This window comes from Hyperolius riggenbachi, chromosome 3, assembly GCF_040937935.1.
Source record: "Hyperolius riggenbachi isolate aHypRig1 chromosome 3, aHypRig1.pri, whole genome shotgun sequence".
NCBI classification, from domain to species: domain Eukaryota; kingdom Metazoa; phylum Chordata; class Amphibia; order Anura; family Hyperoliidae; genus Hyperolius; species Hyperolius riggenbachi.
The window spans coordinates 415,324,401-415,351,484 of record NC_090648.1 but is presented as its reverse complement, the minus strand read 5'-3'; the positions used below and the strand labels follow the sequence as shown (position 1 = coordinate 415,351,484).

The window sequence follows — 27,084 nt, the reverse complement described above, 5'->3', positions numbered from 1 at the left end:
GATCAGCTGATTAGAGCAGGCACAGGCAGCGGCAGCATAGAGGATTGCTGCATGGAGGTCTCACACCAGTGCCACACGCCGCTGGGGAAGTCAGAAACCCCAGAGTGCAGGCAGAGAAGAAGGAGACAGCTCTGTGCATAGTCAGGAAGGCCACAGCAACTTTGTGTATACACTCCCCCCTCCTTTGAGTCCCGACGGCAAAGCACGGGGGAGGGAGAGAGTGCTGAAATCATTGGAACTGCACCTGGGGAGAAGCTGAAGCAGGACTCTGTACAGATAGAATAGAGATCAGGAAGATGGAGGATCTGGTGTCTGGCTTTCAGAATAACTACTTCTGCTGCAGACACAGTTAGTGAGTGACTTGAAGCCTGCTGTGTGAGTACCCGATCCTGACCTCCCATCCAGGAAGCAGCATTAGATGGTGACCCCTTTGTCCCCTCCACCCACCATAGAGGCACTACAGCTCATATAGCATGCTCCCCTGTATAGAGGCACTCCCGCTCCTAGCATGCCCTCTCTATAGAGGCACTACAGCTCCCAGCATGCCCACCTATACAGAGGCAATACAGCTCCCAGCATGCCCCCCTCTATGGAGGGACTACAGCTCCCAGCAGGCCCACCTATACAGAGGCACTACAGCTCCCAGCATGCCCCGTCTATAGAGGCACTACAGCTCCCAGCATGTCCACCTATACAGAGGCACTACAACTCCTAGCATGCCCCCTCTACAAAGGCACTACAACTCCTAGCATGCCCCCTCTACAGAGGCACTACATTTCCCAGAATGTCCACCTATATAGAGGCCCTACAGCTCCCAGCTTGCACCTCCTTCTCCTCATATTACTGGGGTGTCCCCCATGTCACCAGAGACAGCTGGTAGACCCCTGCCCTCTATGTGTATAGTCGTCCATGATGCCTTTGCAGAGTATTAGCAGTGGAGTGCCCTCATCTGTCCTTCTGACACACTCTTCTGGGTGCCTCAGTCTTCATCCACACAGATGCCTCATCTCCATGACCCAGGTGCACATGAGTAATGTGCATGCTGCCAGGTCATGGAGATGAGGCGTCCACAAGGATGATGCACACAGATTGAAGGAGGAGCATGCCGATTGGACAGGTGAGTGTGCCCTGCTGCGAATACTGTGCAGGCGCACCGCGGACCACTATACACATTGGGGGATGGGGTTGGCAGCCAGCTCTTGGGCCCTGGGGACACCCCAATACTATATGGAGGAGGAGAATGCTGGGAGCTGTGGTGCCTCTATGGAGAGGTGGAGCATGCTGGGAACTGTAGTGCTTCTATGGAGGGGCAGACTGGAAGCTGCGACGCTTCTGTAGGTGGGGGGTGCACATGCTGGGGGCTGTTTGCCCCTATGGAAACGGGCCCTGGCTAGCCCTTCAATTGTTACCATCCCCTACCCTGGCTGATTGTGTACCCTGAACACCCCCTCAGTTCTGACTGCCCTTCTCTATCTTCTCTATCCTTTCTTACCTCACCCCAGCCTGACTGATCTCTCCTCACCATGACCACCTCTTCAGTTTTAACTGCCCCTCACCTACCTTACACCAGCCCTTCTGTCCCTTATGCCTGGTATGCACAATGAGATTTTCTGGCAGATTTACTGTCAGATCGATTATTTCCAATATGTCAAATCTGATTTCCGATCGATGTTCCATAGAAGTAAATGGAAAATCGATCAGAAATCATATTGGACATATTGGAAATAAGCAATCTGACAGGAAATCTGCCAAAAAATCTCATTGTGTCTGCCGGGATTGGTTCTGTCCCTCTGCATGCATACATACATCTCCTCTAGTTGACCTTCCTCAGTTCTAACTGCCTTCTTCCATACACATGCACACACACATACACAGTTGCAGTGCTGGGTCCCTTTCTGGTCCAATAGGTTTCTTCAGTGTGCAAGCAGGACTGTGGCCAAGCGTATCTGTACTGCACATGTGTAAATAAGGTTTGCATATGCTCAGTAAAATGAAATGCTTGTGCATAGAGGAAAAAAGCAATACACAAGTGCCTTAGTTCTACTGAGCATGTGCCAACTTTACTTGTACATGCCCAGTATGGACACACTCGCCTACAGCCAAGCTTGAACACTGCAGAATCCCATTTGACCAGAGAGGGACCCAGTGCTGAAACGGTGGGGTGTAAGATGATTTCTACAGTAGTTTCAGTTAAAGTTTTGTGTTTGCTGGGGGGAGAAAAGTGTGTGTGTGGTTGATGAGGTTGCTGTTAGGAGGGGAGGGGGGGGGGGGGGCGATGACAGCGGGCCTTGGGCGGCAAAAAGTAGAAATCCGGCCCTGTGCCCCTCTCAGATCTAGCTTAGAGAAGATACCAGCATCAGTAATTTGAGAAGACAAATTGTCAATTAACGGAAGTGGATAACGATTCTTTATGGTTATCTTGTTCAATTCCCGGTAGTCAATACACGGGCGAAGCCCACCATCCTTCTTCTGTACAAAAAAGAAACCTGCTCCGGCCGGAGACCTTGAAGGACGGATGAAGCCTTTAGCCAAATTTTCTTTAATGTAATCTTGCATGGCCAGTTTCTCAGGACCAGAAAGATTATAAAGATGACCTCTAGGGGGCATACAACCTGGTCGTAAATCAATTGGGCAGTCAAAACTCCTGTGAGGAGGGAGCTTGTCTGCTGATTTAGGACAGAACACATCCGTAAACTCAGCATACTGTGAAGGTACGCCTTCTATCTGAACCTTGGTGGTACACACGGCCACTTTCTCTAAACAATGCTGGTGACAGAATGGAGACCAGCTTAACAATTGACTGGAGCTCCAATCAATGTGTGGAGAGTGTTTCCTCAACCACGGCATACCTAGGATAACAGTAGAGGTGGCCATCTTAAGGACAAAAAACTGTAAGCTTTCTTTGTGTAATACTGCCACATGACATAAAAGAACTGGCGTTTGTGAGAGGGCCTGCCTGCCCTGCAAAGGAGAATCATCCACTGCTGTAACAAAAACTCGCCTGTCCAAAGGAACCAGCGGTATCCCCCATTTCTTAACAAACTCTGCGTCAATAAAATTAGCCTCAGATCCCGAGTCTATAAATGCCTGGGTAGACAAAACGCGGTCTTCCCAGGTAATAGAACAAGGGAGTAGTAACCGTTTATCAGGTAGAGGTAAGACTGGCTCGCCTAGGGTAGTACCTCTAGCTACACCTAGGCGGCAGAGTTTTTGGACACTTCTGGGCTAAATGTCCCTTTTCCGCACAGTATAGGCAGAGGCCTTCTTTACGTCTCCGGGATTTCTCCACCTCAGATAATCTGGACTGTCCGATCTGCATCGGTTCATCAGGAGGTGTAGGGGGAGAAAAGGAGAACGGAACCGTTTTAATAGCAATTTTACCCCGAGACTGTTTTTAGTACCGGACACGGCGGTCGATCTTAACTGCCAGTGCAATGGCCTCATCCACTGATTTTGGTTCAGGATGGCCGAGCATAAAATCAGACACTGAGTCAGACAAGCCGGTCAGAAAGCAATCTAACAAGGCGAACTGACCCCACCTAGCCGATACTGCCCACATTCTGAACTCAGCGGCGTAGGTTTTTACTGTGTTATGTCCCTGCCTGAGGATCTTAAGTTTCCCCTCAGCGGTCACGGCGATGTCCGGATTGTCGTAAATGATCGCCATTGAGTCGAAAAATGTCTGTACTGAGGTCAAAGCCTCATGACAATTAGGCAAACTGTAAGCCCAGGTCTGAGAGTCTCCAGTTGACAAAGTTTTAATAAAGGTTATCCTTTGACTCTCAGAACCTGAAGATACTGGTCTTATCTCAAAGTACGAGAGACATCGGTTTCTGAAGTTATGAAAATCCGATTTATGCCCTGAAAATTTCTCAGGCATGGGCATTCTGGGCTCCGTAACTGGAGGGGACTTCACTGGTGCTGCTGCTGTCTGGAGGGTACGTACTGCCTCAGACAGCTGGGTGATCTGAGCCTGTTGAGCATTGATCGTCTCGGTTAAGGCGTTCACCGCAGTGGTCAGTGCTGCGACTTGGCGGAACAGTGTGTCCATAGACGTCATGGTCTGCTGTTATGTAATAATCAGTGTAAGCAACTACCAGATCTCTGATTATGTGGTGATCTGCAGTATCACCAATAATACAGATGCTGTACCTGATTATGTAGTGATCTGCAGAATCACTAATAATGCAAGTATAGTACACAGACAAGTGTGATGCTTAAATGCACTGTGTGTTTTGGTGCAACAGTAAGTACTGACAGATATGGCAGGAGCTCAACAGAGGAGCTGGCGGGCACTGTCAGTACCGCGAACACCTCACCAGTGACGAGGGCTCACTGGTGAGTAGAGAGGTCAGACTAATCAAATTTGGCAACAGGCAGGCAGAGACAGTACAGAATCAGAAGGCAGAGAGTAAACGGTAATCAGGCAGAGTCGGCAGTAAGATCAGATAGGCTAAAGTACAGAATCACTGAGCAGGAGGATAGTCAAACAGAGCCAGGAGTCATACACAGATAATCAAATACAATAAACTAATTATAGATAGATGTATATACATCTATCATGAGCTGGAACCTGACTAGGTCTGAGTGCTCACACGAAGCATTCGCAACAGAGCCCGAGGAGAGCCTGAGGCACGCCCCCCCTGCGCTTGGCCAATCAGGAGCGGCGGGCGCATGGCGTGACGTCAGCCGACCCTCCGGTCAGCTGAGCCGCCTCCTCCTAGGATAAAGGGCGTGAAGGTGCGCGCGCGCACGCGTCAATGCGACCTTATGGGGGCCTGATATTCCCGTCCTAGACGCTCGAGGCATGGGTGGCGAGACGGACAGGGGCACAGAGGCAGCTGCGGTGGCGGTGCTGTTCGCCGCAGCTGCTCGCCGCAGCTGCCTCACCAAATGTTACAGACGGCATGTGGAATTGTCCCGGAAATGGAAATGGGCTCTTCTGACCATGCCTGACAGTCACCGCTGCAACCCATCCGCATGTCTAACCTTAACCCTTCATACCCCATGCCTAACTTTAACCATCCTTGCTGCTGGTTGAAAACAAGCCCCCCCCCCCAAAAAAAAAAGAAAACCTCAGTTTTGGGGCACCGCCATAGGGACCCATTGTTAATAACAGCAAGGAGAGGAAATTTGGTCACCCATGGTGCACAATAAATTATCGGGAGTCGGGGCTGCAAATTACCCCTCCTTGCCAATGATTACAATGGGGCCATCCTGATAGACTGACAACTAAGGGCAAGAAGAAGGAAGCTTTCTACTCTCTGCACAATTGTTCTAATGACTGCATCTGCTCAGCCACTGATAAGGAATCATACAAAGTTTGCAGACAAAGATTTGTAGACAGTCCCCATTCAGTATGCATCAGGCTCTTGTGTACAGCGCCCAGCCCCCTTGGTGGGAGGGGGCCCCATGCAAAGCTTTGCAGGGGGGCCCAGTGATGTCTAGTTACGCCCCTGACAGGTGCATATGTATAAAACCTTACTTACTTTTCCAGTTCCCACAGATCAGCAATTTTCTTGGAAGCCACATTAAAAGCGTATTTCTAGCCTACAGAAGTATTAATAGCTATGACTGTAAATTCAATGAATACAGGAATGTAAAGCCCACACAGGATTCCGTGAAAATGTGTTTTATCAATTTCTAGCTGCTTCCTGCAGACACTTCATGTATGAGCTCATCAGCCTCTGAAACAGTTATCTTAATGGTAAAATAAGCTGTTCCTACTGTGGATAAATCCACTGGCAAAAGTAAAACTCATTTTAGCTGTCAGCTGTTGGAATATATGCTTGGCCAAGTGTGACTGCTGCTATTGTGTCACAACAGGTTCTTCCTACCTCATCTCTGTCTAGCATTTTTATGATTGAACAATTAGGATGAAATGATTCCGTGTACAAGCCCCAGCCTGCTGTACTTTTCAAAGCAGCGAAGGCCAGAGCTAGACAGAAATGGCTGGCATTGGTTCTGCAGCATGACAGACCTACAAATACAGTGCATAGGCTAAGCCTGCTCCACCCCTCTGCTTTCTGGCTGCCTTGGCTGGGACAAGATAGGATCGCTGTTCAGCCGCAGCAGCAATAAAAGCATCTTAGCTATTATGCCACAGGTAAGTGATCTGTATTAGAACGGTTAACAATACATTAGCTTTTGCAGTTTATGCCAATTATATCTGTAGGGTGTGGCAGCTGAAAACAGTTGCTGTTATAGTTCATATACACTAATGTGATGATAGCACTGAAACATAACATAGTTGACTTGATTTAAATGTAATAATATATGTGCTGCTGAAGGTTTATCTCAAAACTATATTTTCACTGTTATGTTCCTTTTTCATTGCTTTAAAGTACAAATGCATTACTATCACTATGGTATTGTTCATTAGATTTAAGAAACGTACTGAGAATTATTTTTTGTCATTACCCCTATAAATCCTAACGCTTGTTCATCGCTAGAAAAGGACATTTTGAGAAGGATGTGCAACAGTTTTTTTTATGATAATGTAGTTCAGGGCTGGCCCGGCCGCTACAGTATAGGTGGCAGATTTTCTGCCCAGATAATCTAGTATAGATAGCCAGCTGTTAGGTAGCCTCTGCCGCAGTATATTTAACCAGATGTGCCCACCCAGTGCTAGGTAGTATAGATAGCCAGATGTCGCTCCTCCCAAGATTTGGTAGTCTCCTCTCTTTCCCCTCCGCTCGCATCACTCTGTATATGGGGGGGGGGGGGGGGAGGGGGGAATGGGGAAGGCACAGACATTCCCTGTGGGCTTTCCGCTATGCACTCAGAAACAGGTGCCTTCCCAGCCTTCCCCTTGGCCCGACCCTGCTGTAAATGTTTTCTGTCTAGAAATGCATGCTGGCAAGGAATTCTCATGTATGCAGTAGCAGTGACTGATAACTGTTGCAGCTTCTGAGTAGAGAGGTTATCTTAAATTCAGCAGTGTTTTTCCTCTCCAGCTATCAGGGTCAGAGTAGGCTGAAACAGAGGCTTGGACAGAGCTAATCATTAAAGTGTACCTCTAATATTTAAAAAAAAAAAAAGGTCAGATACTTACCTCAATAAGCACTTTCCTCTGTGTTTGAGCATAGCTGCACTGCCCCGGTGTAAAGTAAGTCCCACACCTGCACAGTACCACAGTGTCGCTTGTGCACAGCTTTTTCTCACTGTGCATGAGTGTCTCCGTGCTTCTGTGCAGGTGCAAACCCAGTGGCATCTGCCCAGTACGGTTGTGCTGGTACACGGAGCACAGCGTGGCCACTTGCAGCAGAGGGGTTGCAGAGTATCGAGGAAGCCTCTGGATCATATTTTTTTTTAAACCACAGGTTTACCTTAATGATGGTTATGATGGTTAATGATCGTTTAATGATGGTTTAATGATTATGATGGTTGGTTAGTGAGATGCTAATAAATAGCTTACTTGAAATTTTAATTCAAATAATATGCTGCTTGAAACTTGGCCATTAAAATGTGTTTCCTGTTGAATTTGGTTGGCCCAATTTCAAGCTGCATTAAATTTGCATTTGAGCCAAAATTATTAGCATCTCATTGTCTATCTGCATAATTCATATCCTGGAGATGAATAACTGATTATGTGACAGCTTGATCAATTAACCACTTCAATATGGGTGGTGATAAACATCCTACTTGTGCACCTTTAGTGAAAATAAGACGTTTAAAGGGAACCAGAGCCGAAGCACCCTCCTGTATTTGACCATATATATCAATGGGAACATGACAGTAAACACTTTCTCTGCTTCATTCTTCTCTGCTAAATCTGCCTGTTATCAGCTCTGATAAGAATCTCCGACTGAGCATTCAGTCTGGCTTTGCCTTGAATGATTATAGCTGAGTCATTATAGCAGAACCACTAGGGAGCAGGCTTGGGCTTGAAAAGACATGAGAGGAGACAGACTCAGCTATAATCATTCCTTGGCAAAGCCAGACTGAATGGTCAGTTGGGGATTCTTGTCAGGGCTGATAACAGGCAGATTTAGCAGAGAAGACTGAAACAAAGAGCAAGGTAGGGCTTTATTGTCATGTTCCCATTGATATATGTGGTCAAATACATGAGGGTGCTTCGTCTCTGGTTCTCTTTAAAGAGCTCTAAAGTCTCATAAAAATCATGTTTTTATATTAAAAAATCTCTTTAACCTCCCTGGCGGTGCGCCCGACCTATGCTCGGGCTAGCCGCCGCAGGGATCACATGGCCCCGGGAGAATTTTTTTAAATAAAAAGTGTTGTATATTGTTCAGCTAGCACTTCGCTAGCTAACCATGTGCCCAAAGTCCCTCCAGTCCCCACCGATTCCCCCGATCGCCGCCATAATACGTACCCCCCAGGGATCCCGCGATGGCACAGCCTCCCAATAAGCTCCAGGCTTCGCTATGGGGAGGATCGAGACTCCGCATGACGTCATGACGTTATGTCCGATCGTCGCAATAGCGACGAGTGAAGCTCATTGGTGAAGCTGCGGCTCTCACGGGATCGCGGACGGGTAAATATTGCCGGCAGTTGATCAGGGGGATCAGAGAGGTGCTGGGGACTTGGGGCACATAGTTAGCTAGCCTAGTGCTAGCTAACAAATAAAAAACATAACAATAAAAAAATCCTTCTCGCGGACGCAGCCACTGCAACTGCGTACCGCCAAGGAGGTTAACATGATTGCCCTAACTAAAACACTGCATCTCTGCAGCTGAACTCTAACTAAATCCCCCCCCCCCTCCCTCCCCCCGCAAAATCCACGATTGATCGATGGCCAATGCACAGAGGGAGGTCAGGAGCCACTGTACACACACTAGAGTCTCATCAGTGATCAACTGGTCATATCGGCCATGAACCGTCAAGCATTTGTACAAGGCTTTAGTGTCATACTGCCAACCAAATTAAAGACTGTTATAAGTCAAACAACAAAGTAATGATGTAATCTGAAGTGCTTTGAGACTATGGCATGCCTTTCTGTCTTAACTAGATGGCCTCTGCCTGAAAGCTCATGTGCAGTGATAAGGCTGAAACACCAAAAAAACTATGTTTGGGTGATTTGTGCTTCTGTGATTATGTGTATTGAGGGTCTTCTTGTTTAACCAATTTGCAAACACTGAAAGTTAAAAATACGCAGCCCTTGTGACTGCCTAAGCCTGATGCAGTATAGTTTTAGCATTGGTGGCTACCGTGCACGGAAGGTGATGGCCCGTGACCATCTAAATGCAGCTGAGTTCCATACATCAGTCAGGAGCTATTTTCATTGACTCCTGGCTTCCTGATCACTGTAAGCCAATCACAGCTATCATGATGTGCAAAGTTAAAAAAATAAAATATAAAAAAAAGTGTAACGATCGGTGTAACACAGAGAGGGTCTGATTACCGGTGATCTGCAGTATCACCGAGAATGCAGAATATACCCGATTATTGATGATCTGCAGTATCACCGATAATCGGATATATCTTCTCAGGGCCGTTTCCAGGGCCGTGCGGATAGTGCGACCGCACTGAGCGCTGGACAGATCGGCAGGTGGAAGGGCGCAGAGGCGGGCATCAGGTGCAGACTGGCCTGGGGGAGATTTCCTCCCCCGCCCCTCGTGACGCATTTTTCACTGTGTTCGGGGCGCTCCTGTGTCCTTGTCAGCAGAATCTAATGCACGCAGCGGCCAGCGCTGCTTCAGTCTCATTGGCTCCACTCCATTCTTCGGCGGCCGCTTGTTCTCCACTTCCGGGTTCCTCTGCACATGATTACACGTGAGGTGCAGAAGACTCAGGGACCGAGAACGAGCGGCTGCCGCGGAGGATGGAGGCGGGGAAGATCATTGCAGCCTGGAACCAATGAAACTGTAGCACCGACGGCACTTGCGTGCATCCCATCCTGCCGACAGGTAGAAGGGAGAAGTAGGGTTGAGCAGCACTCCTGTCTGGGGAGGGGGAAATGGAAGCAACTCTGCCTCTGTGCTCATCACCCACTGTTGGGGAAGGGGGGGATTTGAGCACTGCTGTCTTGGGGGGGAGGGGAGGGGAGCATCTCTGCCTCCGTGCTCAGCACCCACAAATGCACCTCTGCCGACAGCACGCAGCACCCACGGGGGGGGGGGGTGCACTCCTGTCTGGGGAGGGGGTTGGAAGCAACTTTGTGCATTCCTGCTGGGGGGCAAGCACCCCAGCCAACAGTTACAAAAGGGGGGGTTCAAACACACCTGTGCCCAGTACGCAGCACCCACAGTGGGAGGGGGGTGAGCACTCCTGGAAGAAAGAACCTTTATGCCTGCCACCCAAAGCTGGGGGGGAGGGTTTTGCATGGGTATCACCTCTGTGCACAGCACCCATGGAGGTGGGGGGGCTGGGATGTACCTCTGTGCCCAGCACCCACTGTGGGAAGGAAGCATCTCTGTTTTTTTGCACCCATTTTTTTTTAGGGGGGGGGGAGTTGAAGCACCTCTGTGCCTTGCACAATGGCTTACAGGTGTCAGACTTTACCCTGGGCATATTCCGGATTTGGGGTCATATGTCCTGGACAATGTCCCTGTTTGGCCAATCGCTCTATGTTGCCTGCATGCACAACCTCCTGCCCACCTCTGAGCAGCCTCCAGACGCCTGCGTGCCCTGCCTCCTGCTCACCTCCAGCAGGCTCCTGCCCTCACCATTCTGGCCGCATACATTGGCTCTGTCCCCAGCATGCTTCTTGTTTGTGTATCTGACACAGTCACAGCAGCAGCCAGGCCACAAAGGGACACAGAAAAGAAGGTGAGGCGCCCTCCCAGTGTCACCCTCCTCCCCACCCATGTCACACTCCTCCTACCCTACCAGCACCCGGGGGGGGGGGGGACATTTAATGCATTTATGTCTGAGGTAACATTTTGCTGTATTTCATTTTTGTGGGGTAATGTATGTTCATTGCAGAGGTACTGTTATCCACATTTAACATGTTTGCTTCATGGGTGGGACCTAATGTTTACTGACCATGTGTGGAAGGAAAGGTTTGTGGCCTTTCCTGTTTGCTGCATTTAGTGTGTCAGAAGTAACGTTTGTCTCATTGCATGTGTCAGCAGTAACGGTTGTTGTAGTTCATGTGTCAGCGGTAACGGTTGTTGTAGTTCATGTGTCAGCGGTAACTGTGGTTGTAGTTCATGTGTCAGCGGTAACGGTGGTTGTAGTTCATGTGTCAGCGGTAACGGTGGTTGTAGTTCATGTGTCAACAGTAACGGTGGTTGTAGTTCATGTGTCAGCGGTAACGGTGGTTGTAGTTCGTGTCAGCGGTAACGGTTGTTGTAGTTCATGTGTCAGCGGTAACGGTGGTTGTAGTTCATGTGTCAGCGGTAACGGTTGTTGTAGTTCATGTGTCAGCGGTAACGGTTGTTGTAGTTCATGTGTCAGCGGTAACGGTGGTTGTACTTTATGTGTCAGCGGTAACGGTTGTTGTAGTTCATGTGTCAGCGGTAACGGTTGTTGTAGTTCATGTGTCAGCGGTAACGGTGGTTGTAGTTCATGTGTCAGCGGTAACGGTTGTTGTAGTTCATGTGTCAGCTGTAACGTTTTTAGTAGTTCATGTGTCAGCGGTAACGGTGGTTGTAGTTCGTGTCAGCGGTAACGGTTGTTGTAGTTCATGTGTCAGCGGTAACGGTGGTTGTAGTTCATGTGTCAGCGGTAACGGTTGTTGTAGTTCATGTGTCAGCGGTAACGGTTGTTGTAGTTCATGTGTCAGCGGTAACGGTGGTTGTACTTTATGTGTCAGCGGTAACGGTTGTTGTAGTTCATGTGTCAACGGTAACGGTTGTTGTAGTTCATGTGTCAGCGGTAACGGTGGTTGTAGTTCATGTGTCAGCGGTAACAGTTGTTGTAGTTCATGTGTCAGCGGTAACGTTTTTAGTAGTTCATGTGTCAGCGGTAACGGTGGTTGTAGTTCATGTGTCAGCGGTAACGGTTGTTGTAGTTCATGTGTCAGCGGTAACGGTTGTTGTAGTTCATGTGTCAGCGATAACGGTTGTTGCATTTCATGTGTCGGAGGTAACGGTTCTTTCATTTCATGTATGTATGTAACTGATATATATTGCTGCTTTACACTGCCGTTGATACATTTGCACACAAGAAAGCTATGCATTTGGGCTGGGGCTGCCATGATAGGGCCTCCGGGTTGTAATTTCCTCCCAGGCCAAAAGGTCCCAGTCCTTCCCTGACTGGCTACCTGTACTGGGTGCAACTAGACCTGGCTAGCCTATACTGCGAGCACCTATACCTGGCTCCTGGGGGGGGGGGGGGGCGCAATTTTGACACACTCGCCCTGGGTGCAATTTAGCCTAGAAACTGCCCTGTATCTTCTAACCTCTGGACACCTGAGATATGAGAGTGTTTGGTGCAACAGTGATACTTTGAGGAAAGCACCCGGAAGATGGGTGCTAGACAGTAAGAGCTACTGATATGGATCAGATTCCTTCCACAGGTCTGATGCTCCCCAAGGGGCGGAGCCAGGCTGAGACAGTGGGAAGGACAGAACGTGAGTGACACCAATGGGCAGTGTCACTAACAGATCTGTGAACTATCTCTTAACAGGAGAGATAGTTCTCGAGGTCGGACAGGCCAGGTCGGAACCACACGGACAGATACAGTACAGAGATAGGAGGCAGATGCAGATTCCAGAGACTAGCCGAGTTCGGTAACAGAATGACAGAATGACAAAGTACAAAATCAGAGATCAGGAGAATGGTCAGGAGAGCCGAAAGTCATAACAAATAATCAACAATGCCTAAGCTTGAGTGTGAGCTCCAAGATTCTCACACTCCAGGAACTAGTCTAGAATATGACAAATAATACAGATGATACTGAATTCCTAGACTAAGGTGTGAGTTCCTTGGCCATCAACACCTTGGAAACTGAACTAGAGAATAATACAAATAACAACAGATTTCCGAGACTAAGGTGTGAGATCCTTGGCCATCAACACCTTGGAAACTGGTCTAAATAACACAGATAGAGACAAGGTCTGAGTGCTACCACGTAGTGATCGCAACGCCAGACACCAGAGGAATGACCAACACCTAGTATATATACAAAAGCGCTCTCCAGCGCCTCCCCTAAGTGCTGGACCAATGAAGGTAGCTGAAATTGTCAGCTGACCGGCTTGGTCAGCTGACCCCCCTTCTGACTGCCATAAAGGCCCTGCCTCTCTGCGCGCGCGAACGTCCTCCTAAACCAATGTGGACTATCAGTCCCAGCCACACCAGTCATGTGTTGTAATGTTTCTGCTGTATTAGATGCGGAATCCGCCGCACCGTTGTCCGTGCGTGCGGCGTTTTCTCCGCATCCCGCATTACTAAGAGGCACAGGCCTATGCGTGCAACTTGCCGCATTGGACGCGGAATCCGCCGCCCTAATGTCAGAGCATGCGGCGGTTTCTCCGCGCTCTGCCTGCGCGCCAGCTGCCATGTTGAACGCGGAATTAGCCGCCTCACCTTGAGTATTGGCGGCGGCTTTTCCGCGTTTTCTCACAAAAAGGCTCTGGTCCTAAAAAGGGCCAGAGCCTGCCATCCTTAATCAATTAAGAAAGGCTTTAATTTTAAACAATAACTCAAATCTCATTTTTGTATACTCTTACACTTGCATACCTTTTCAAGTACCTTTTCAAAGCATTCAGGATCTAGAAGATGGGAAAATGGTGACTGAATTTTCCACCAAATCATTGACTTTTTCTTTTTAATCAGTTTACACATATGGCTATATTCTAAAAAGTTATTTTTTTGTATATATATATATATATATATATATATATATATATATATATATATATATATATATATATATATATATATATATATACATATACACTCACCTAAAGGATTATTAGGAACACCATACTAATATGGAGTTTGACCCCCTTTTGCCTTCAAAACTGCCTTAATTCTACATGGCATTGATTCAACAAGGTGCTGAAAGCATTCTGTAGAACTGTTGGCCCATATTGATAGGATAGCATCTTGCAGTTGATGGAGATTTGTGGAATGCACATCCAGGGAACGAAGCTCCCGTTCCATCACATCCCAAAGATGCTCTATTGGGTTGACATCTGGTGACTGTGGGGCCATTTTAGTACAGTGAACTCATTGTCATGGTCAAGAAACAAATTTGAAATGATTCGAGCTTTGTGACATGGTGCATTATCCTGCAGGAAGTAGCCATCAGAGGATGGGTACATGGTGGTCATGAAGGGATGGACATGGTCAGAAACAATGCTCATATAGCGCGTGGCATTTAAACAATGCCCAATTGGCACTAGGGGGCCCAAAGTGACTGGATAGTGGCTGGATAGTGTGATGGTTAAGGGCTCTGGGTTCGAATCTCGGCTCTGGCTGTTCAGTAAGCCAGCACTTATTCAGTAGGAGACCTTGGGTAAGTCTCTCTAACACTGCTACTGCCTATAGAGCGAGTCCTAGTTGCTGCAGCTCTAGCGCGTTGAGTCCGCCAGGAGAAAAGCGTGATATAAATGTTCTGTGTTTGTTTCTGTGTTAAAGTGTGCCAAGAAAACATCCCCACACCGTTACACCACCACCACCATCAGCGTGCACAGTGGTAACAAGGCATGATGGATCCATGTTTTCATTCTGTTTACGCCAAATTCTGTCTCTATCGAGACTCGTCAGACCAGGCAACATTTTTCCAGTCTTAAACTGTCCAATTTTGGTGAGCTTGTGCAAACTGTAGCCTCTTTTTCCTATTTGTAGTGGAGATGGGATGGTTTTATATATATGTATGTAAATTGGGGCACTACAAAAAAGAAATGAAATCAATATTTAGTAGATCCTCCTTTTGCAGAAATTACAGCCTCTAAACGCTTCCTGTAGTTTCCAATGAGAGTCTGGATTCTGGTTGAAGGTATTTTGGACCATTCCTCTTTACAAAACCTCTCTAGTTCATTTAGGTTTGATGGCTTCTGAGCATGGACAGCTTTCTTTAACTCACACCACAGATTTTCAACTATACTCCGGTCTGGGGACTGAGATGGCCATTCCAGAACACTGTACTTGTTCCTCTGCATGAAAGCCTTAGTGGATTTTGAGCAGTGTTTAGGATCGTTGTCTTGTTGAAAAATACAGCCCCGGCGCAGCGTCAGCTTTGTCACTGATTCCTGGACATTGGTCTCCAGAATCTGCTGATGCTGAGTGGAATCCATGCGTCCCTCAACTTTGACAAGATTCCCAGTCCCTGCACTGGCCACACAGTCCCACAGCATGATGGAACCACCAACATATTTTACTGTTGGTAGCAAGTGTTTTTCTTGGAATGCTGTGTTCTTTTTCCTCCATGCATAACACCGCTTGTTATGGTGAAATACCTAAATTTTAGTTTCATCAGTCCACAGTACCTTATTCCAAACTGAAGCTGGCTTTTCCAAATATGCTTTAGCATACCTCAAGTGACTCTGTTTTTGCTGTGGGCAGAGACTTGCCCCTGATGAGTCGTAAGTGAGCGGCAAAATCGATTGGGCGGAGGTGGACATACCAGGAGAAGCGCAACGTTGAGTGCAGGCGGAAAGAGAGCCCTTGATGAGTGTGGGAGCCAGTAAACATCAGCCCAACTTGGCAACGGGGGAAAAACTCTGTGCTGACTAAAAAGCGTGGAATATGTGAGTGTATTTTAAAATAAAGGTGTTTGAACATGATAACAGTATCATGCTGTGTGAGGATTTTTCTTTGAGGTCACTTAAAGGAGATGAAAGTGGGAAGTGTTATTCTTTGCAAAGTGGATACTAGAATACTGAGGTGCCTAGGCTTCCTGGACTTGTGCATGGTTGGCCAGTCTAGCAGTGGCCAACAAGTCCGGTGAGTCTGTTTCTATTGTGCGCTAATGGTGATGGTCACTATATGAAGTTGCAAGATGACAAGTAACCACTGTGATCTCTGAAGAATTACAAGTTATAGAGTTGGATGTGTGCTTTAACCTTCCCAGCGTTCAATTTTCCCAGGATTTCTGTGCAATAAGTGATAAAATTTATTTTTAAAACTTTTTTTTTTCCTGTAACTTGGCAAAATGTGTCAAGAAAGGGTCTAGTATACAGTGCAGGAGAGTATTGATGTGTATGCATGTTTATACTGTTCACAGCAAGTTTTTATGGATGGACATTTCTGTCCATACCGCTAGGGAGGTTAACATAATTTTAGGGAGAAAAGGCTTCCTCTGCATCACTCTGGCATACACCATCTCCTTGTGTAAAGTGCGCCGAATGGTTTAACAATGCACAGTGACTCCATCTGCAGCAAGATGATATTGTAGGTCTTTAGTGCTGGCCTGTGGGTTGACTGACTGTTCTCACCATTCGTCACTTCTGTTTATCCGAGATTTTTCTTGGTCTGCCACTTTGAGCCTTAACTTGAACTGAGCCCGTGGTCTTCCATTTCCTCAATATGTTCCTAACTGTGGAAACAGACAGCTGAAATCTCTGAGACAGCTTTCTGTATCCTTCCCCTAAACCATGGATGGATGAACAATCTTTGTCTTCAGGTCATTTGAGAGTTATTTTGAGACCCCCATGTTGCTACTCTTCAGAGAAAATTAAAAGAACAGGGAAACTTACAATTGAATTGACATTTTTGAATACTCTTTCTCATAACTGGATTCACCTGTATATGTAGGTTAGGAGTCACTGAGCTTACCAAGCCAATTTGAGTTCCAATAATTAGTTCTAAAGGAATTTTGGAATCAATAAAATGACAACAACAGTGCCAAAATGTATGTACCAGCCTAATTATAAACAATTATTGCGCACTTTCTGTAAATCCAATAAACTTCATTTTACTTCTCAAATATCACTGTGTGTGTCTCCTATATGATATATTTAACTGACTTTTTATCGTAACAACCAAATATTTATACAGGAAAATCGTGTGTGTGTGTGTGTGTGTGTGTGTGTGTGTGTGTGTGTGTGTGTGTGTGTGTGTGTGTGTGTGTGTGTGTGTGTGTGTATATATAGATCACTGATAATTTTCTTCAGCCATTTATGAAAAGGGATTTCTAAACATTATCAAATAGGCCCCAGTGGCAATGCTTTATAGAAGCACTTGTTCATAAATACTCATGCCAGCCACTACTGACTTTTAATGGGTTTATTTTATAGGTACAAAATATGCAACACGTTTTCTAGTTATCTAAGTACACAAGTGTTACTGCTATTTAATGATGGAAATAGATTCCACTGCAATTACATTGCTGTGCCAGCAAAGCCATCAATTTATTGTCCATCCATTTACCCATTACAGAACAAGTGCTCGCTGATTACATTTTGGTCTACCCATCCAATCCTATAACCAACCATATTTTATTTGCAAAAGCTGGAACAAAAACAATTGTTCATAGAAACCAGAATCAGATTCCTAGCTTAGTTTGAGGAATCTGATTTTTTGCAGTGAGCAGCACCTGATTCACATATCACTGTTTGTAACACAATCAGTATTCTATGTGGCTCAATCTGTAGAGCAGCGAAGAAAACAAATGGTGAATTTTGATCAGTTTTAAATAGTAAAATATAAGAGACAAAGAAGATAAAATTAAATTGCTGCTATGGTAACATGTTTTGTTACTGCAGCAGTGCCTAAACTTCTTGTCTTACTTTTTTTTTATTTCCTTATAAGTCAGGGGTGCCCACACTTTTTTGGCTCGCGAGCTACTTTAAAAACCGCTGAGGCCAGGAGATCTACCAACATTTAAAATGCTAAGCTTAGTGCCCCCCCCCCTTTATAGGTTAGCCAGGTATATGTACCTGCAGTATAGTTTAGCCAGGTATATGTACCTGCAGTATAGGTTAGCCAGGTATATGTGCCTGCAGTATATGTTAGCCAGGTATATGTGCCTGCAGTATATGTTAGCCAGGTATATATGCCTGCTGTGACAGACGAGCCGTGAGGAACTAGAACGCAATCACAATCGGTTCACTGCACCGATTGTCATTGCATTGCATGCCATAGATTGTCTTTCTGTGGCTATCTGCAGTCAAGCCTGGGGTCCCTGTTGTCTTCATAGGTGTTAGCAGAGTTCTTTTTTCATGAGAGCAAGTATGATCACTGAAAAGGTCTGTGTGGTTAATTAACATGATCAAAAGAGTTCCCTTCCTGGCCAGTGACTTGTTAATTAGCCAGAGGTGTAAAACAGCAAAAGTCCTTTCATCCAGAGGAAGCTTCCGCAGCCAGGGCTCAGACTTGACGGAGCCATGGAGCCAGTTTAGGAATGCATGGAGTTATGATTTAAGGTTTAAGGAATACCGTTCATAGGAGAGATGTGGAAGTTATGCAACAATTTCAAACACAACCGCCACTCAATGAACTATATGCAAAAAAACACTTTATTGTAGGAAAAACATTGCAACCAACCCATTAAATAACACCCCCCCCCAAACCCCTAAAAACAAATAGGACCTGGGCAATGACAGACAGGAGTACTCCTGGTGCACACAAACTCTCTCATAACCCACACACATCAAATCTGGATTGGCCGATCCTAGACTAAGAAATTGCTGTGGCTCTCTGATATAAACATTCTTTATGGCAAAACTTCGATCAAATAAATGGGGGGACAGTCCCGTGATCCAGTATACAAGCAACTGCTGTTTCCTATATGGTACACAGTCCCTCCATAAAAAGTTGTGAATGTTTGCTTCATAAAAGTTCCCAGTCCTGGCAACTCCTCCAACACACCACTTAAGGGGATTATTAAACCCAAAAAGAGCAGAAGGGGGGGTTACCATGATAGGTTACTTTACCAAATAGAGAACAGATGGATCTATGATCTGGGAGCCCTGGTACCAAATGGCTTAAACATAGAGCTTAATTTGGTCCATCACCTAAAGGAGTATTAATGAGGGAGGAGGTTACATTATGTTGGCTTTTAGTACTCACTAGGGTCCGTTTTGGATGTTCTTAGACATTATGTTGCTGAAGAGGTTTGATGCTTAGAAAGACCTGGGCAACTGTGTGTCAGTGACGTGAATGGGGCTATAGGTATTTATCATTGCAAGATAACGCACCCAAAAAAATTAGTGAGAAGGGGCCACTATGACACCACCTCCCTTGACTATGTAAGGTGGGACTTGATTAGCTGTCTAGGTGAGGATTGCAGTGAAAAAATAGGGATCTTTCACAATACAATACAATAAAGTGTTTTTTTGCATATAGTTCATTGAGTGGCGGTTGTGTTTGAAATTGTTGCAAACGTTGAGTTTGTCAACCTGCCTTCCTTCAGAAATTTTCTGAGGTGAATGAACTAAGCTCATTTAAAGGGACCTGTGCACCCGTTTTTGAATTTTCTGTACAGATGTGGAAGTTATCTCATTCTGCTGGTCCGGGTTTGGTGAATATTTTAATATTAAATTGAGGCCACTGACATACCCAGAACCCGAGGTATTCCACTATTTCGTAACCGGGCATGCGCCCGTGTTTGATGTCCTATGAACTGTCATATTCTGAGGATCATGAATCTGTGGCCGTTATGTGTGTGCGATAAGCATAAGCCGAGATATGAAAAATGTAATATTTGGTGGGCACCTGGAACCCACCCAGGGAGTTAACCGCACCCTGTCCAGCCCCTGGGCTGGGCCTGAGACTCCACCCAAAGATGGGGATCAGTCAAGTGTTTTCCAGGGACTCCTCCCTCAGTCCTCCAAATTACATCTTCACGAGAGCATGCTGCTGCTAGCCAGGGGACCATGTGGTTAGCGGCCATCTTGTCTGAACTTTGCCCTTGAACTGAAACAAAGCAACTTTACGAGTTTTCCCAGAAAGGACATATTTCCATGAACCTAAGTATTTTCTCCTTTTTATTTTCATACTGGCTATTAATGTTTCTATAATTGTTGACTTTAACAATTTTCTGTGTATATTAATTATTCATATTGCATATTTAATAAACGACGCTACCGTCCTTTATTTGTCCAGCTACCCTATTATTCAGCCGCTGAAACTGAACCCGGGTTTCTGAAAAGTCGCTACTATTGTTGCTAGCTAGACAGATTAGAGTGTGTTTAACTGTTTTATTTGCAGGTCTAGAATCAGCCAGTCAGTGGGCTCCTCTGTCCCATGGTAACAGAGGTGGTGGCAGTTATACTCTGAAATAGTGTGTAAATTGTATTACCCTAACTTACAGGCTCCCTTCTAGTCGGTCTGCTGCCAAAATTCCAGCGGTTTCTATGCACCGATTGTGACCACAAATTGCATGGTCTGTGTGCTGAAACCGATTGGAAGGCATTGTGCGGTCCGGCCACTAGGGGCCCTGTGACACCTGCAGTATAGGTTAGCGAGGTATATGTGCCTGCAGTATAGGTTAGCCATATTGGTTAGCCAGGTATATGTGCCTGCAGAATAGGTTAAATAGTTATTTGGGTTGAAAAAAGACTTGCGTCCATCGAGTTCAACCAGAAAACACAGTACAACACCAGCCTGCTCCCTCATATATCCCTGTTGATCCAGAGGAAGGCGAAAAACCCTTACAAGGCATGGTCCAATTAGCCCCAAAAGGGAAAAAAATCCTTCCCGACTCCAGATGGCAATCAGATAAAATCCCTGGATCAACATCACTGGGCATTACCTAGTAATTGTAGCCATGGATGTCTTTCAACACAAGGAAAGCATCTAAGCCCCCTTGCAGGTATATAATTTGCCATAACTACTTCCTGTGGCAATGAATTCCACATCTTAATCACTCTTACTGTAAAGAACCATTTTCTAAATAAATGTCTAAAATGTTTTTCCTCCATGCGCAGATCATGTCCTCTAGTCCTTTGAGAAGGCCTAGGGACAAAAAGCTCATCCACTAAGCTTTTATATTGCCCTCTGATGTATTTATACATGTTAATTAGGCATCTTTTCTCAAGACTAAATAAACCCAGTTTATCTAACCTTTCTTGGTAAGTGAGACCTTCCATCCCACGAATCAATTTTGTTGCTTGTCTCTGCACCTGCTCTAAAACTGCAATATCTTTCCTGTAATGTGGTGCCCAGAACTGAATTCCATATTCCAGATGTGGCCTTACTAGAGAGTTAAACAGGGGCAATATTATGCTAGCATCTCGAGTTTTTATTTCCCTTTTAATGCATCCCAAAATTTTATTAGCTTTAGCTGCAGTGGCTTGGCATTGAATACGATTATTTAACTTGTTGTCGATGAGTACTCCTAAGTCCTTCTCCAACTTTGATGTCCCCAACTGTATCCCATTTATTTTGTATGGTGCTAGACCATTGGTACGACCAAAATGCATGACTTTACATTTTGTAACATTGAATTTCATCTGCCATTTATGTGCCCATATAGCCATCCTATCCAGATCCTGTTGCAATATGTCACTATCTTCCTGAGAGTTGATGATTCTGAACAATTTTGTATCATCTGCAAAAATAGCAACATTGCTTTCTACTGCATCTACTAGGTCATTAATAAATAAATCGAAGAGCACTGGATCCAGTACAGACCCCTGTGGGACCCCATTGCTAACAGTCACCCATTTTGAGTATAATCCATAGTTACATAGTTACATAGTTACATAGTTATTTTGGTTGAAAAAAGACATACGTCCATCGAGTTCAACCAGTATAAAGTACAACACCAGCCTGCTCCCTCACATATCCCTGTTGATCCAGAGGAAGGCGAAAAAACCCTTACAAGGCATGGTCCAATTAGCCCCTAAAGGGAAAAATTCCTTCCCGACTCCAGATGGCAATCAGATAAAATCCCTGGATCAACATCATTAGGCATTACCTAGTAATTGTAGCCATGGATGTCTTTCAACGCAAGGAAAGCATCTAAGCCCCCTTTAAATGCAGGTATAGAGTTTGCCATAACGACTTCCTGTGGCAATGCATTCCACATCTTAATCACTCTTACTGTAAAGAACCCTTTCCTAAATAAATGGCTAAAACATTTTTCCTCCATGCGCAGATCATGTCCTCTAGTCCTTTGAGAAGGCCTAGGAACAAAAAGCTCATCCGCCAAGGTATTATATTGCCCTCTGATGTATTTATACATGTTAATTAGATCCCCTCTAAGGCGTCTTTTCTCTAGACTAAATAAACCCAGTTTATCTAACCTTTCTCGATAAGTGAGACCTTCCATCCCACGCATCAATTTTGTTGCTCGTCTCTGCACCTGCTCTAAAACTGCAATATCTTTTTTGTAATGTGGTGCCCAGAACTGAATTCCATATTCCAGATGTGGCCTTACTAGAGAGTTAAACAGGGGCAATATTATGCTAGCATCTCGAGTTTTTATTTCCCTTTTAATGCATCCCAAAATTTTGTTAGCTTTAGCTGCAGCTGCTTGGCATTGAGTACGATTATTTAACTTGTTGTCAATGAGTACTCCTAAGTCCTTCTCCAAGTTTGATGTCCCCAACTGTATCCCATTTATTTTGTATGGTGCTAGACCATTAGTACGTCCAAAATGCATGACCTTACATTTGTCAACATTGAATTTCATCTGCCATGTATGTGCCCATATAGCCATCCTATCCAGATCCTGTTGCAATATGACACTATCTTCCTGAGAGTTAATGATTCTGCACAATTTTGTATCATCTGCAAAAATAGCAACATTGCTCACTACTGCATCTACTAGGTCATTAATAAATAAATTGAAGAGCACTGGACCCAGAACAGACCCCTGTGGGACCCCACTGCTAACAGTCTCCCATTTTGAGTATGATCCATTGACCACAACTCTTTGTTTTCTGTCCATTAGCCAGTTCCCTATCCATGAACACAGACTCTTCCCCAGTCCTTGCATCCTCAACTTTTGCACCAGACTTTTGTGGGGAACAGTGTCGAAGGCCTTTGCAAAGTCCAAGTATATCACATCTACAGCATTCCCAATATCCATATTAGCATTCACTACCTCATAAAAGCTGAGCATGTTAGTCAAACAGGACCTGTCTTTAGTAAACCCATGTTGATGCTGAGAAATAAGATTATTTTCTACTATGAAGTCATGTATAGTATCTCTTAGTAACCCCTCAAATAGTTTGCATACAACTGATGTTAAACTTACAGGTCTATAATTTCCTGGATCAGATTTTTTGCCCTTCTTAAATAATGGGAAAACGTGGGCTGTACGCCAATCCACTGGGACTCTGCCAGTTGCAAGAGAGTCACAAAATATAAGATAAAGGGGTTTATCTATAACTGAACTTAATTCCCTTAGGACCCGAGGATGCATGCCATCCGGGCCAGGTGCCTTGTCTATTTTTAATTTATTTAGTCTTGCCTTCACTTCTTCCTGCGTTAAGTATTTAATATTACAGTTAGAAGATTGAGACTCTTCCGCCTCTGTAGTTTGCAACAGTGCTGTTTCTTTTGTGAAGACAGAAGCAAAGAAAGCATTTAATAACTCTGCCTTACCTTGGTCATCCACCATTGAGTTCCCATCCTCATCCTTTAGGAGTCCTATACAGTCAACCTTTCTTTTTTTAGAGTTAATGTACTTGTAAAACTTTTTTGGGTTAGATTTGATATCCTTAGCGATTTGTTTTTCAGCTTCAATCTTTGCCTGCCTAATTTCTTTTTTACAATTTTTATTGCACTCCTTATAATTGCTTAGTGCAGCCTCTGTCCCCTCCTGTTTTAAGACCTTATAGGCATTCTTTTTCCTCTTCATTTTATCTTTAACCTTTCTATTCATCCATAGAGGCCTTTTTTTATTCCTAGACATTTTGTTTCCATATGGGATATACATACTACAGTATTGATTGAGTATAAGTTTAAAAGCTTGCCATTTCCCTTCAGTGTCATCCCCTTGTAGTACATTATCCCAGTTCACCAAACTTAGTGCCTGCCTAATTTGAGTGAACTTTGCTTTTCTAAAGTTCATAGTTTTAGTGGTCCCGCTGCCCCGTGGCCTATCAGTCACCAGCTCAAACGTTATCATGTTGTGATCACTATTTCCCAAATGTTCTTGAACCTGCACATTTGATACATTATCTGGTCTATTAGAAATGATCAGATCCAGTAACGCATTCCCCCTAGTTGGTTCATTTACCATTTGAGTCAAGTAATTGTCCTGTAGTGCTGCCAGAAATCTGCTGCTTTTACCAGAATGGGTAGCCTCAATACTCCAGTCAATGTCTGGAAAGTTGAAGTCGCCCATAATTATGACCTCATTTTTACCTGCAGCTTTTTCAATCTGCTGTAGTAATCGCAGTTCTGCAGCTTCATTAATAAGAGGTGGCCTGTAGCATACCCCAATAAGCAATTGGCAACTTTTATTTCCACCATGAATATTTACCCAAACGGACTCCACATCTTCGCAATCTTCCTCCATCTCATCGTTGAGGACAGCTGTAAGAGAATTCTTAACAAAGAGACAAACCCCTCCACCTTTTTTCCCTGTTCTATCCCTCCTAAACACATTGTATCCTTTTAAATTAGCTATCCAGTCATGGCTTTCATCCATCCATGTCTCGGTTATTCCCACAATGTCATAGCCTTTGTCATTCAGAATGAACTCTAGTTCGTCTATTTTATTTGCAAGGCTCCGAGCATTGGTTACCATGCACTTTATATTTTTACCACCACATTTACCAATTTTGTTTACATGAAATTGGCTACTTGAATTTTTACCAACCTCCTTAATCTTTACACTGTCCCCACCCCCCTCTCCACCCTCCATAATGATAGGTTCCCACTGTCTTTTTACCTCATCTTGTCTATGTATTGAGACTTTATCCTCCCGCCTCCCCCCAGATCCTAGTTTAAAATCTCCTCCAACCGTTTAGCCATCTTCTCCCCCAATGCAGCTGCACCCTCCCCATTAAGGTGCAGCCCATCCCTGCTGTAGAACCTGTAGCCGACTGCAAAGTCTGCCCAGTTCTCCAGGAACCCAAACCCTTCCTTCCTACACCAATTTCTCAGCCACTTATTTAACTCCCTAAGCTCCCTCTGTCTCTCAGATGTAGCACGTGGCACTGGCAGTATTTCAGAAAACACCACCTTGGAGGTCCTTGCTTTAAGTTTATCTCCAAGTACCTGAAAATCATTTTTGAGGACCTTCCATCTCCCACTAACTTTGTCATTGGTGCCAATGTGTACCATGACAGCCGGGTCTTCCCCAGCCCCACCCAGTAATCTGTCAATTCTTTCCGCTACATGCCGAACCCGAGCACCCGGGAAGCAACAGACTGTACGGCATTTGCGGTTTCTTCGAAAGATTACCCTATCTGTGCGCCTAATAATTGAATCCCCTACCACCAGTACCTGTCTAGCCTTAGCTGCACTCCTATTCCCTTTCTCGTTACAGCAGTCTGCCCCTTGGTTGCTAAGGAGCACATCCTGCTGCAGCATTGCTACTCCTGAATCATCCTCCCCAATATTACGCAAACAAGCATACTTATTAGTGAGGGACAACTCGGGACTAGCCTCCCTGCCACTTTTTCCCCTACCCCTTCTAACTGTGACCCAACTAGCGGCTGCCTCTGCTTCTTGGTCCGGCTGTACTCCACCCTCCTCATCTTCAACGGTTCCATCCAGTGTCTGGATCGTGAGATCCAAGCTCTTCTCCATGTTGTGTATGCTTCTCAGTGTTGCGAGATGCTTATTTAGCTCTGCGACTTCCGCCTCTAACTGAGCAACACGCACACACCCAGGGCAACAGTAAACACCCTCAATCCGCTGATCAAGGCATGCATACATGTTGCAGGATGTACACTGTACAGCATAGTCCAACATGATGACTTTTGTGTGGGGAAAAATTATTTAAAGTAAACTGTGGTGGTAAAAGATGAAATGGGAGAGTGAGTGTAGCTGGGGAGGAGGAAAGGGAGAGTAAGTGAAGTTGGGGAGTGAGTGAAGAGGGGGGGGGAGGGGAGGAGGGGGAGGAGGGGGAGGAGGGGGAGGAGGAGGGGCGGGAGGGGTGGAGGAGTGGAGGTGGAGTGAGTGAAGTTGGGGTGGAGTCCTCAAAATTTAAAGACTACACCACAACGTGCCTAGCACATTCTAACCAATGCAAAAAAACACAATATTGATTGAAGGTTTTTTTTTTTTTTGTTTTTTTTTGTCCTTACCTACTTACTCTCACCACTCTCTTTGTGCCTGTGTTGTAACGCCTGTTTTTAACGCCTATGCCACTTGTGTCGCAGCCACTTAGTGAGCAAGCCACAGACTGAGCAAGCTCAGTACTGAGTCCTGAAGCTGACCAAATACCTCCTGTTGCAGCTAGTCCCTCCCCCTAGCCAATTGCCTGCTGCAAAACAAACTAGAGGGAAAAGAAAAAAAAAATTGTACTTTTAAAAACTGACACAACTCTTTGTTTTCTGTCCATTAGCCAGTTCCCTATCCATGCACACAGACTCTTCCCCAGTCCTTGCATCCTCAACTTTTGCACCAGACTTTTGTGGAGAACAGTGTCGAAGGCCTTTGCAAAGTCCAAGTATGTCACATCTACAGCACTCCCAATATCCACATTAGCGTTCAATACCTCATAAAAGCTGAGCATGTTAGTCAAACAGGACCTGTCTTTAGTAAACCCATGTTGATGCTGAGAAATAAGATTATTTTCTACTATGAAGTCATGTATAGTATCTCTTAGTAACCCCTCAAATAGTTTGCATACAACTGATGTCAAGCTTAAAGGTCTATAATTTCCTGGATCAGATTTTTTGCCCTTCTTAAATAATGGGAAAATGTGGGCTGTACGCCAATCCACTGGGACTGTGCCAGTTGAAAGAGAGTCACAAAAGATAAGATAAATGGGTTTATCTATAACGGAACTTAATTTCCTTAGGACCCGAGGATGCATGCCATCTGGGCCAGGTGCCATGTGTATTCTTAATTTATTTAGTCTTGCCTTAACTTCTTCGTGTATTAATTATTTAATATAACAATTACAAGATTGAGACTCTTCTGCATCTGTAATTTGCAACAGTGATTTGTAAAAACAAAACAGAGGACACCGAGAGCCCAATAGTGCAATATTGTCTGGTAAGCTCAATATATAAAATAATGTCAAAGGTTCTTATACTCACAAAGGTGGGTTACCATCAGGCAACCACTTGACAGGCAGGTGGGGAGTATTAGTACCTGACCCCACTCAGGTATAAAAGTCGCTCTCTGTAGATAGAAAAATGGGGAAAGAACCCCTCCACCA

The 27,084-nt window shown here is 45.1% G+C and overlaps 2 protein-coding genes across 3 annotated transcripts in view; one reads left to right on the top strand and one right to left on the bottom strand.

Moving 5' to 3' along the window:
- The window catches only part of FGF1 (fibroblast growth factor 1), a 204,726-nt gene that overhangs the window by 17,416 nt on the left and 160,226 nt on the right, over window positions 1–27,084 (top strand). The window contains exon 1 of one of the 2 annotated variants that reach the window (XM_068277507.1): window positions 5,999–6,106. The exons of the other annotated variant lie outside the window; for it this stretch is intronic. The gene's annotated coding sequence lies outside the window, so the exon portion shown is untranslated. Of the gene's footprint in view, window positions 1–5,998; window positions 6,107–27,084 lie in introns of those variants that run through there. 2 annotated transcript variants of the gene reach the window in all.
- ARHGAP26 (Rho GTPase activating protein 26) overlaps window positions 1–27,084 on the bottom strand; it is a 1,021,369-nt gene that overhangs the window by 986,494 nt on the left and 7,791 nt on the right. The gene's annotated exons all lie outside the window — the stretch shown is intronic.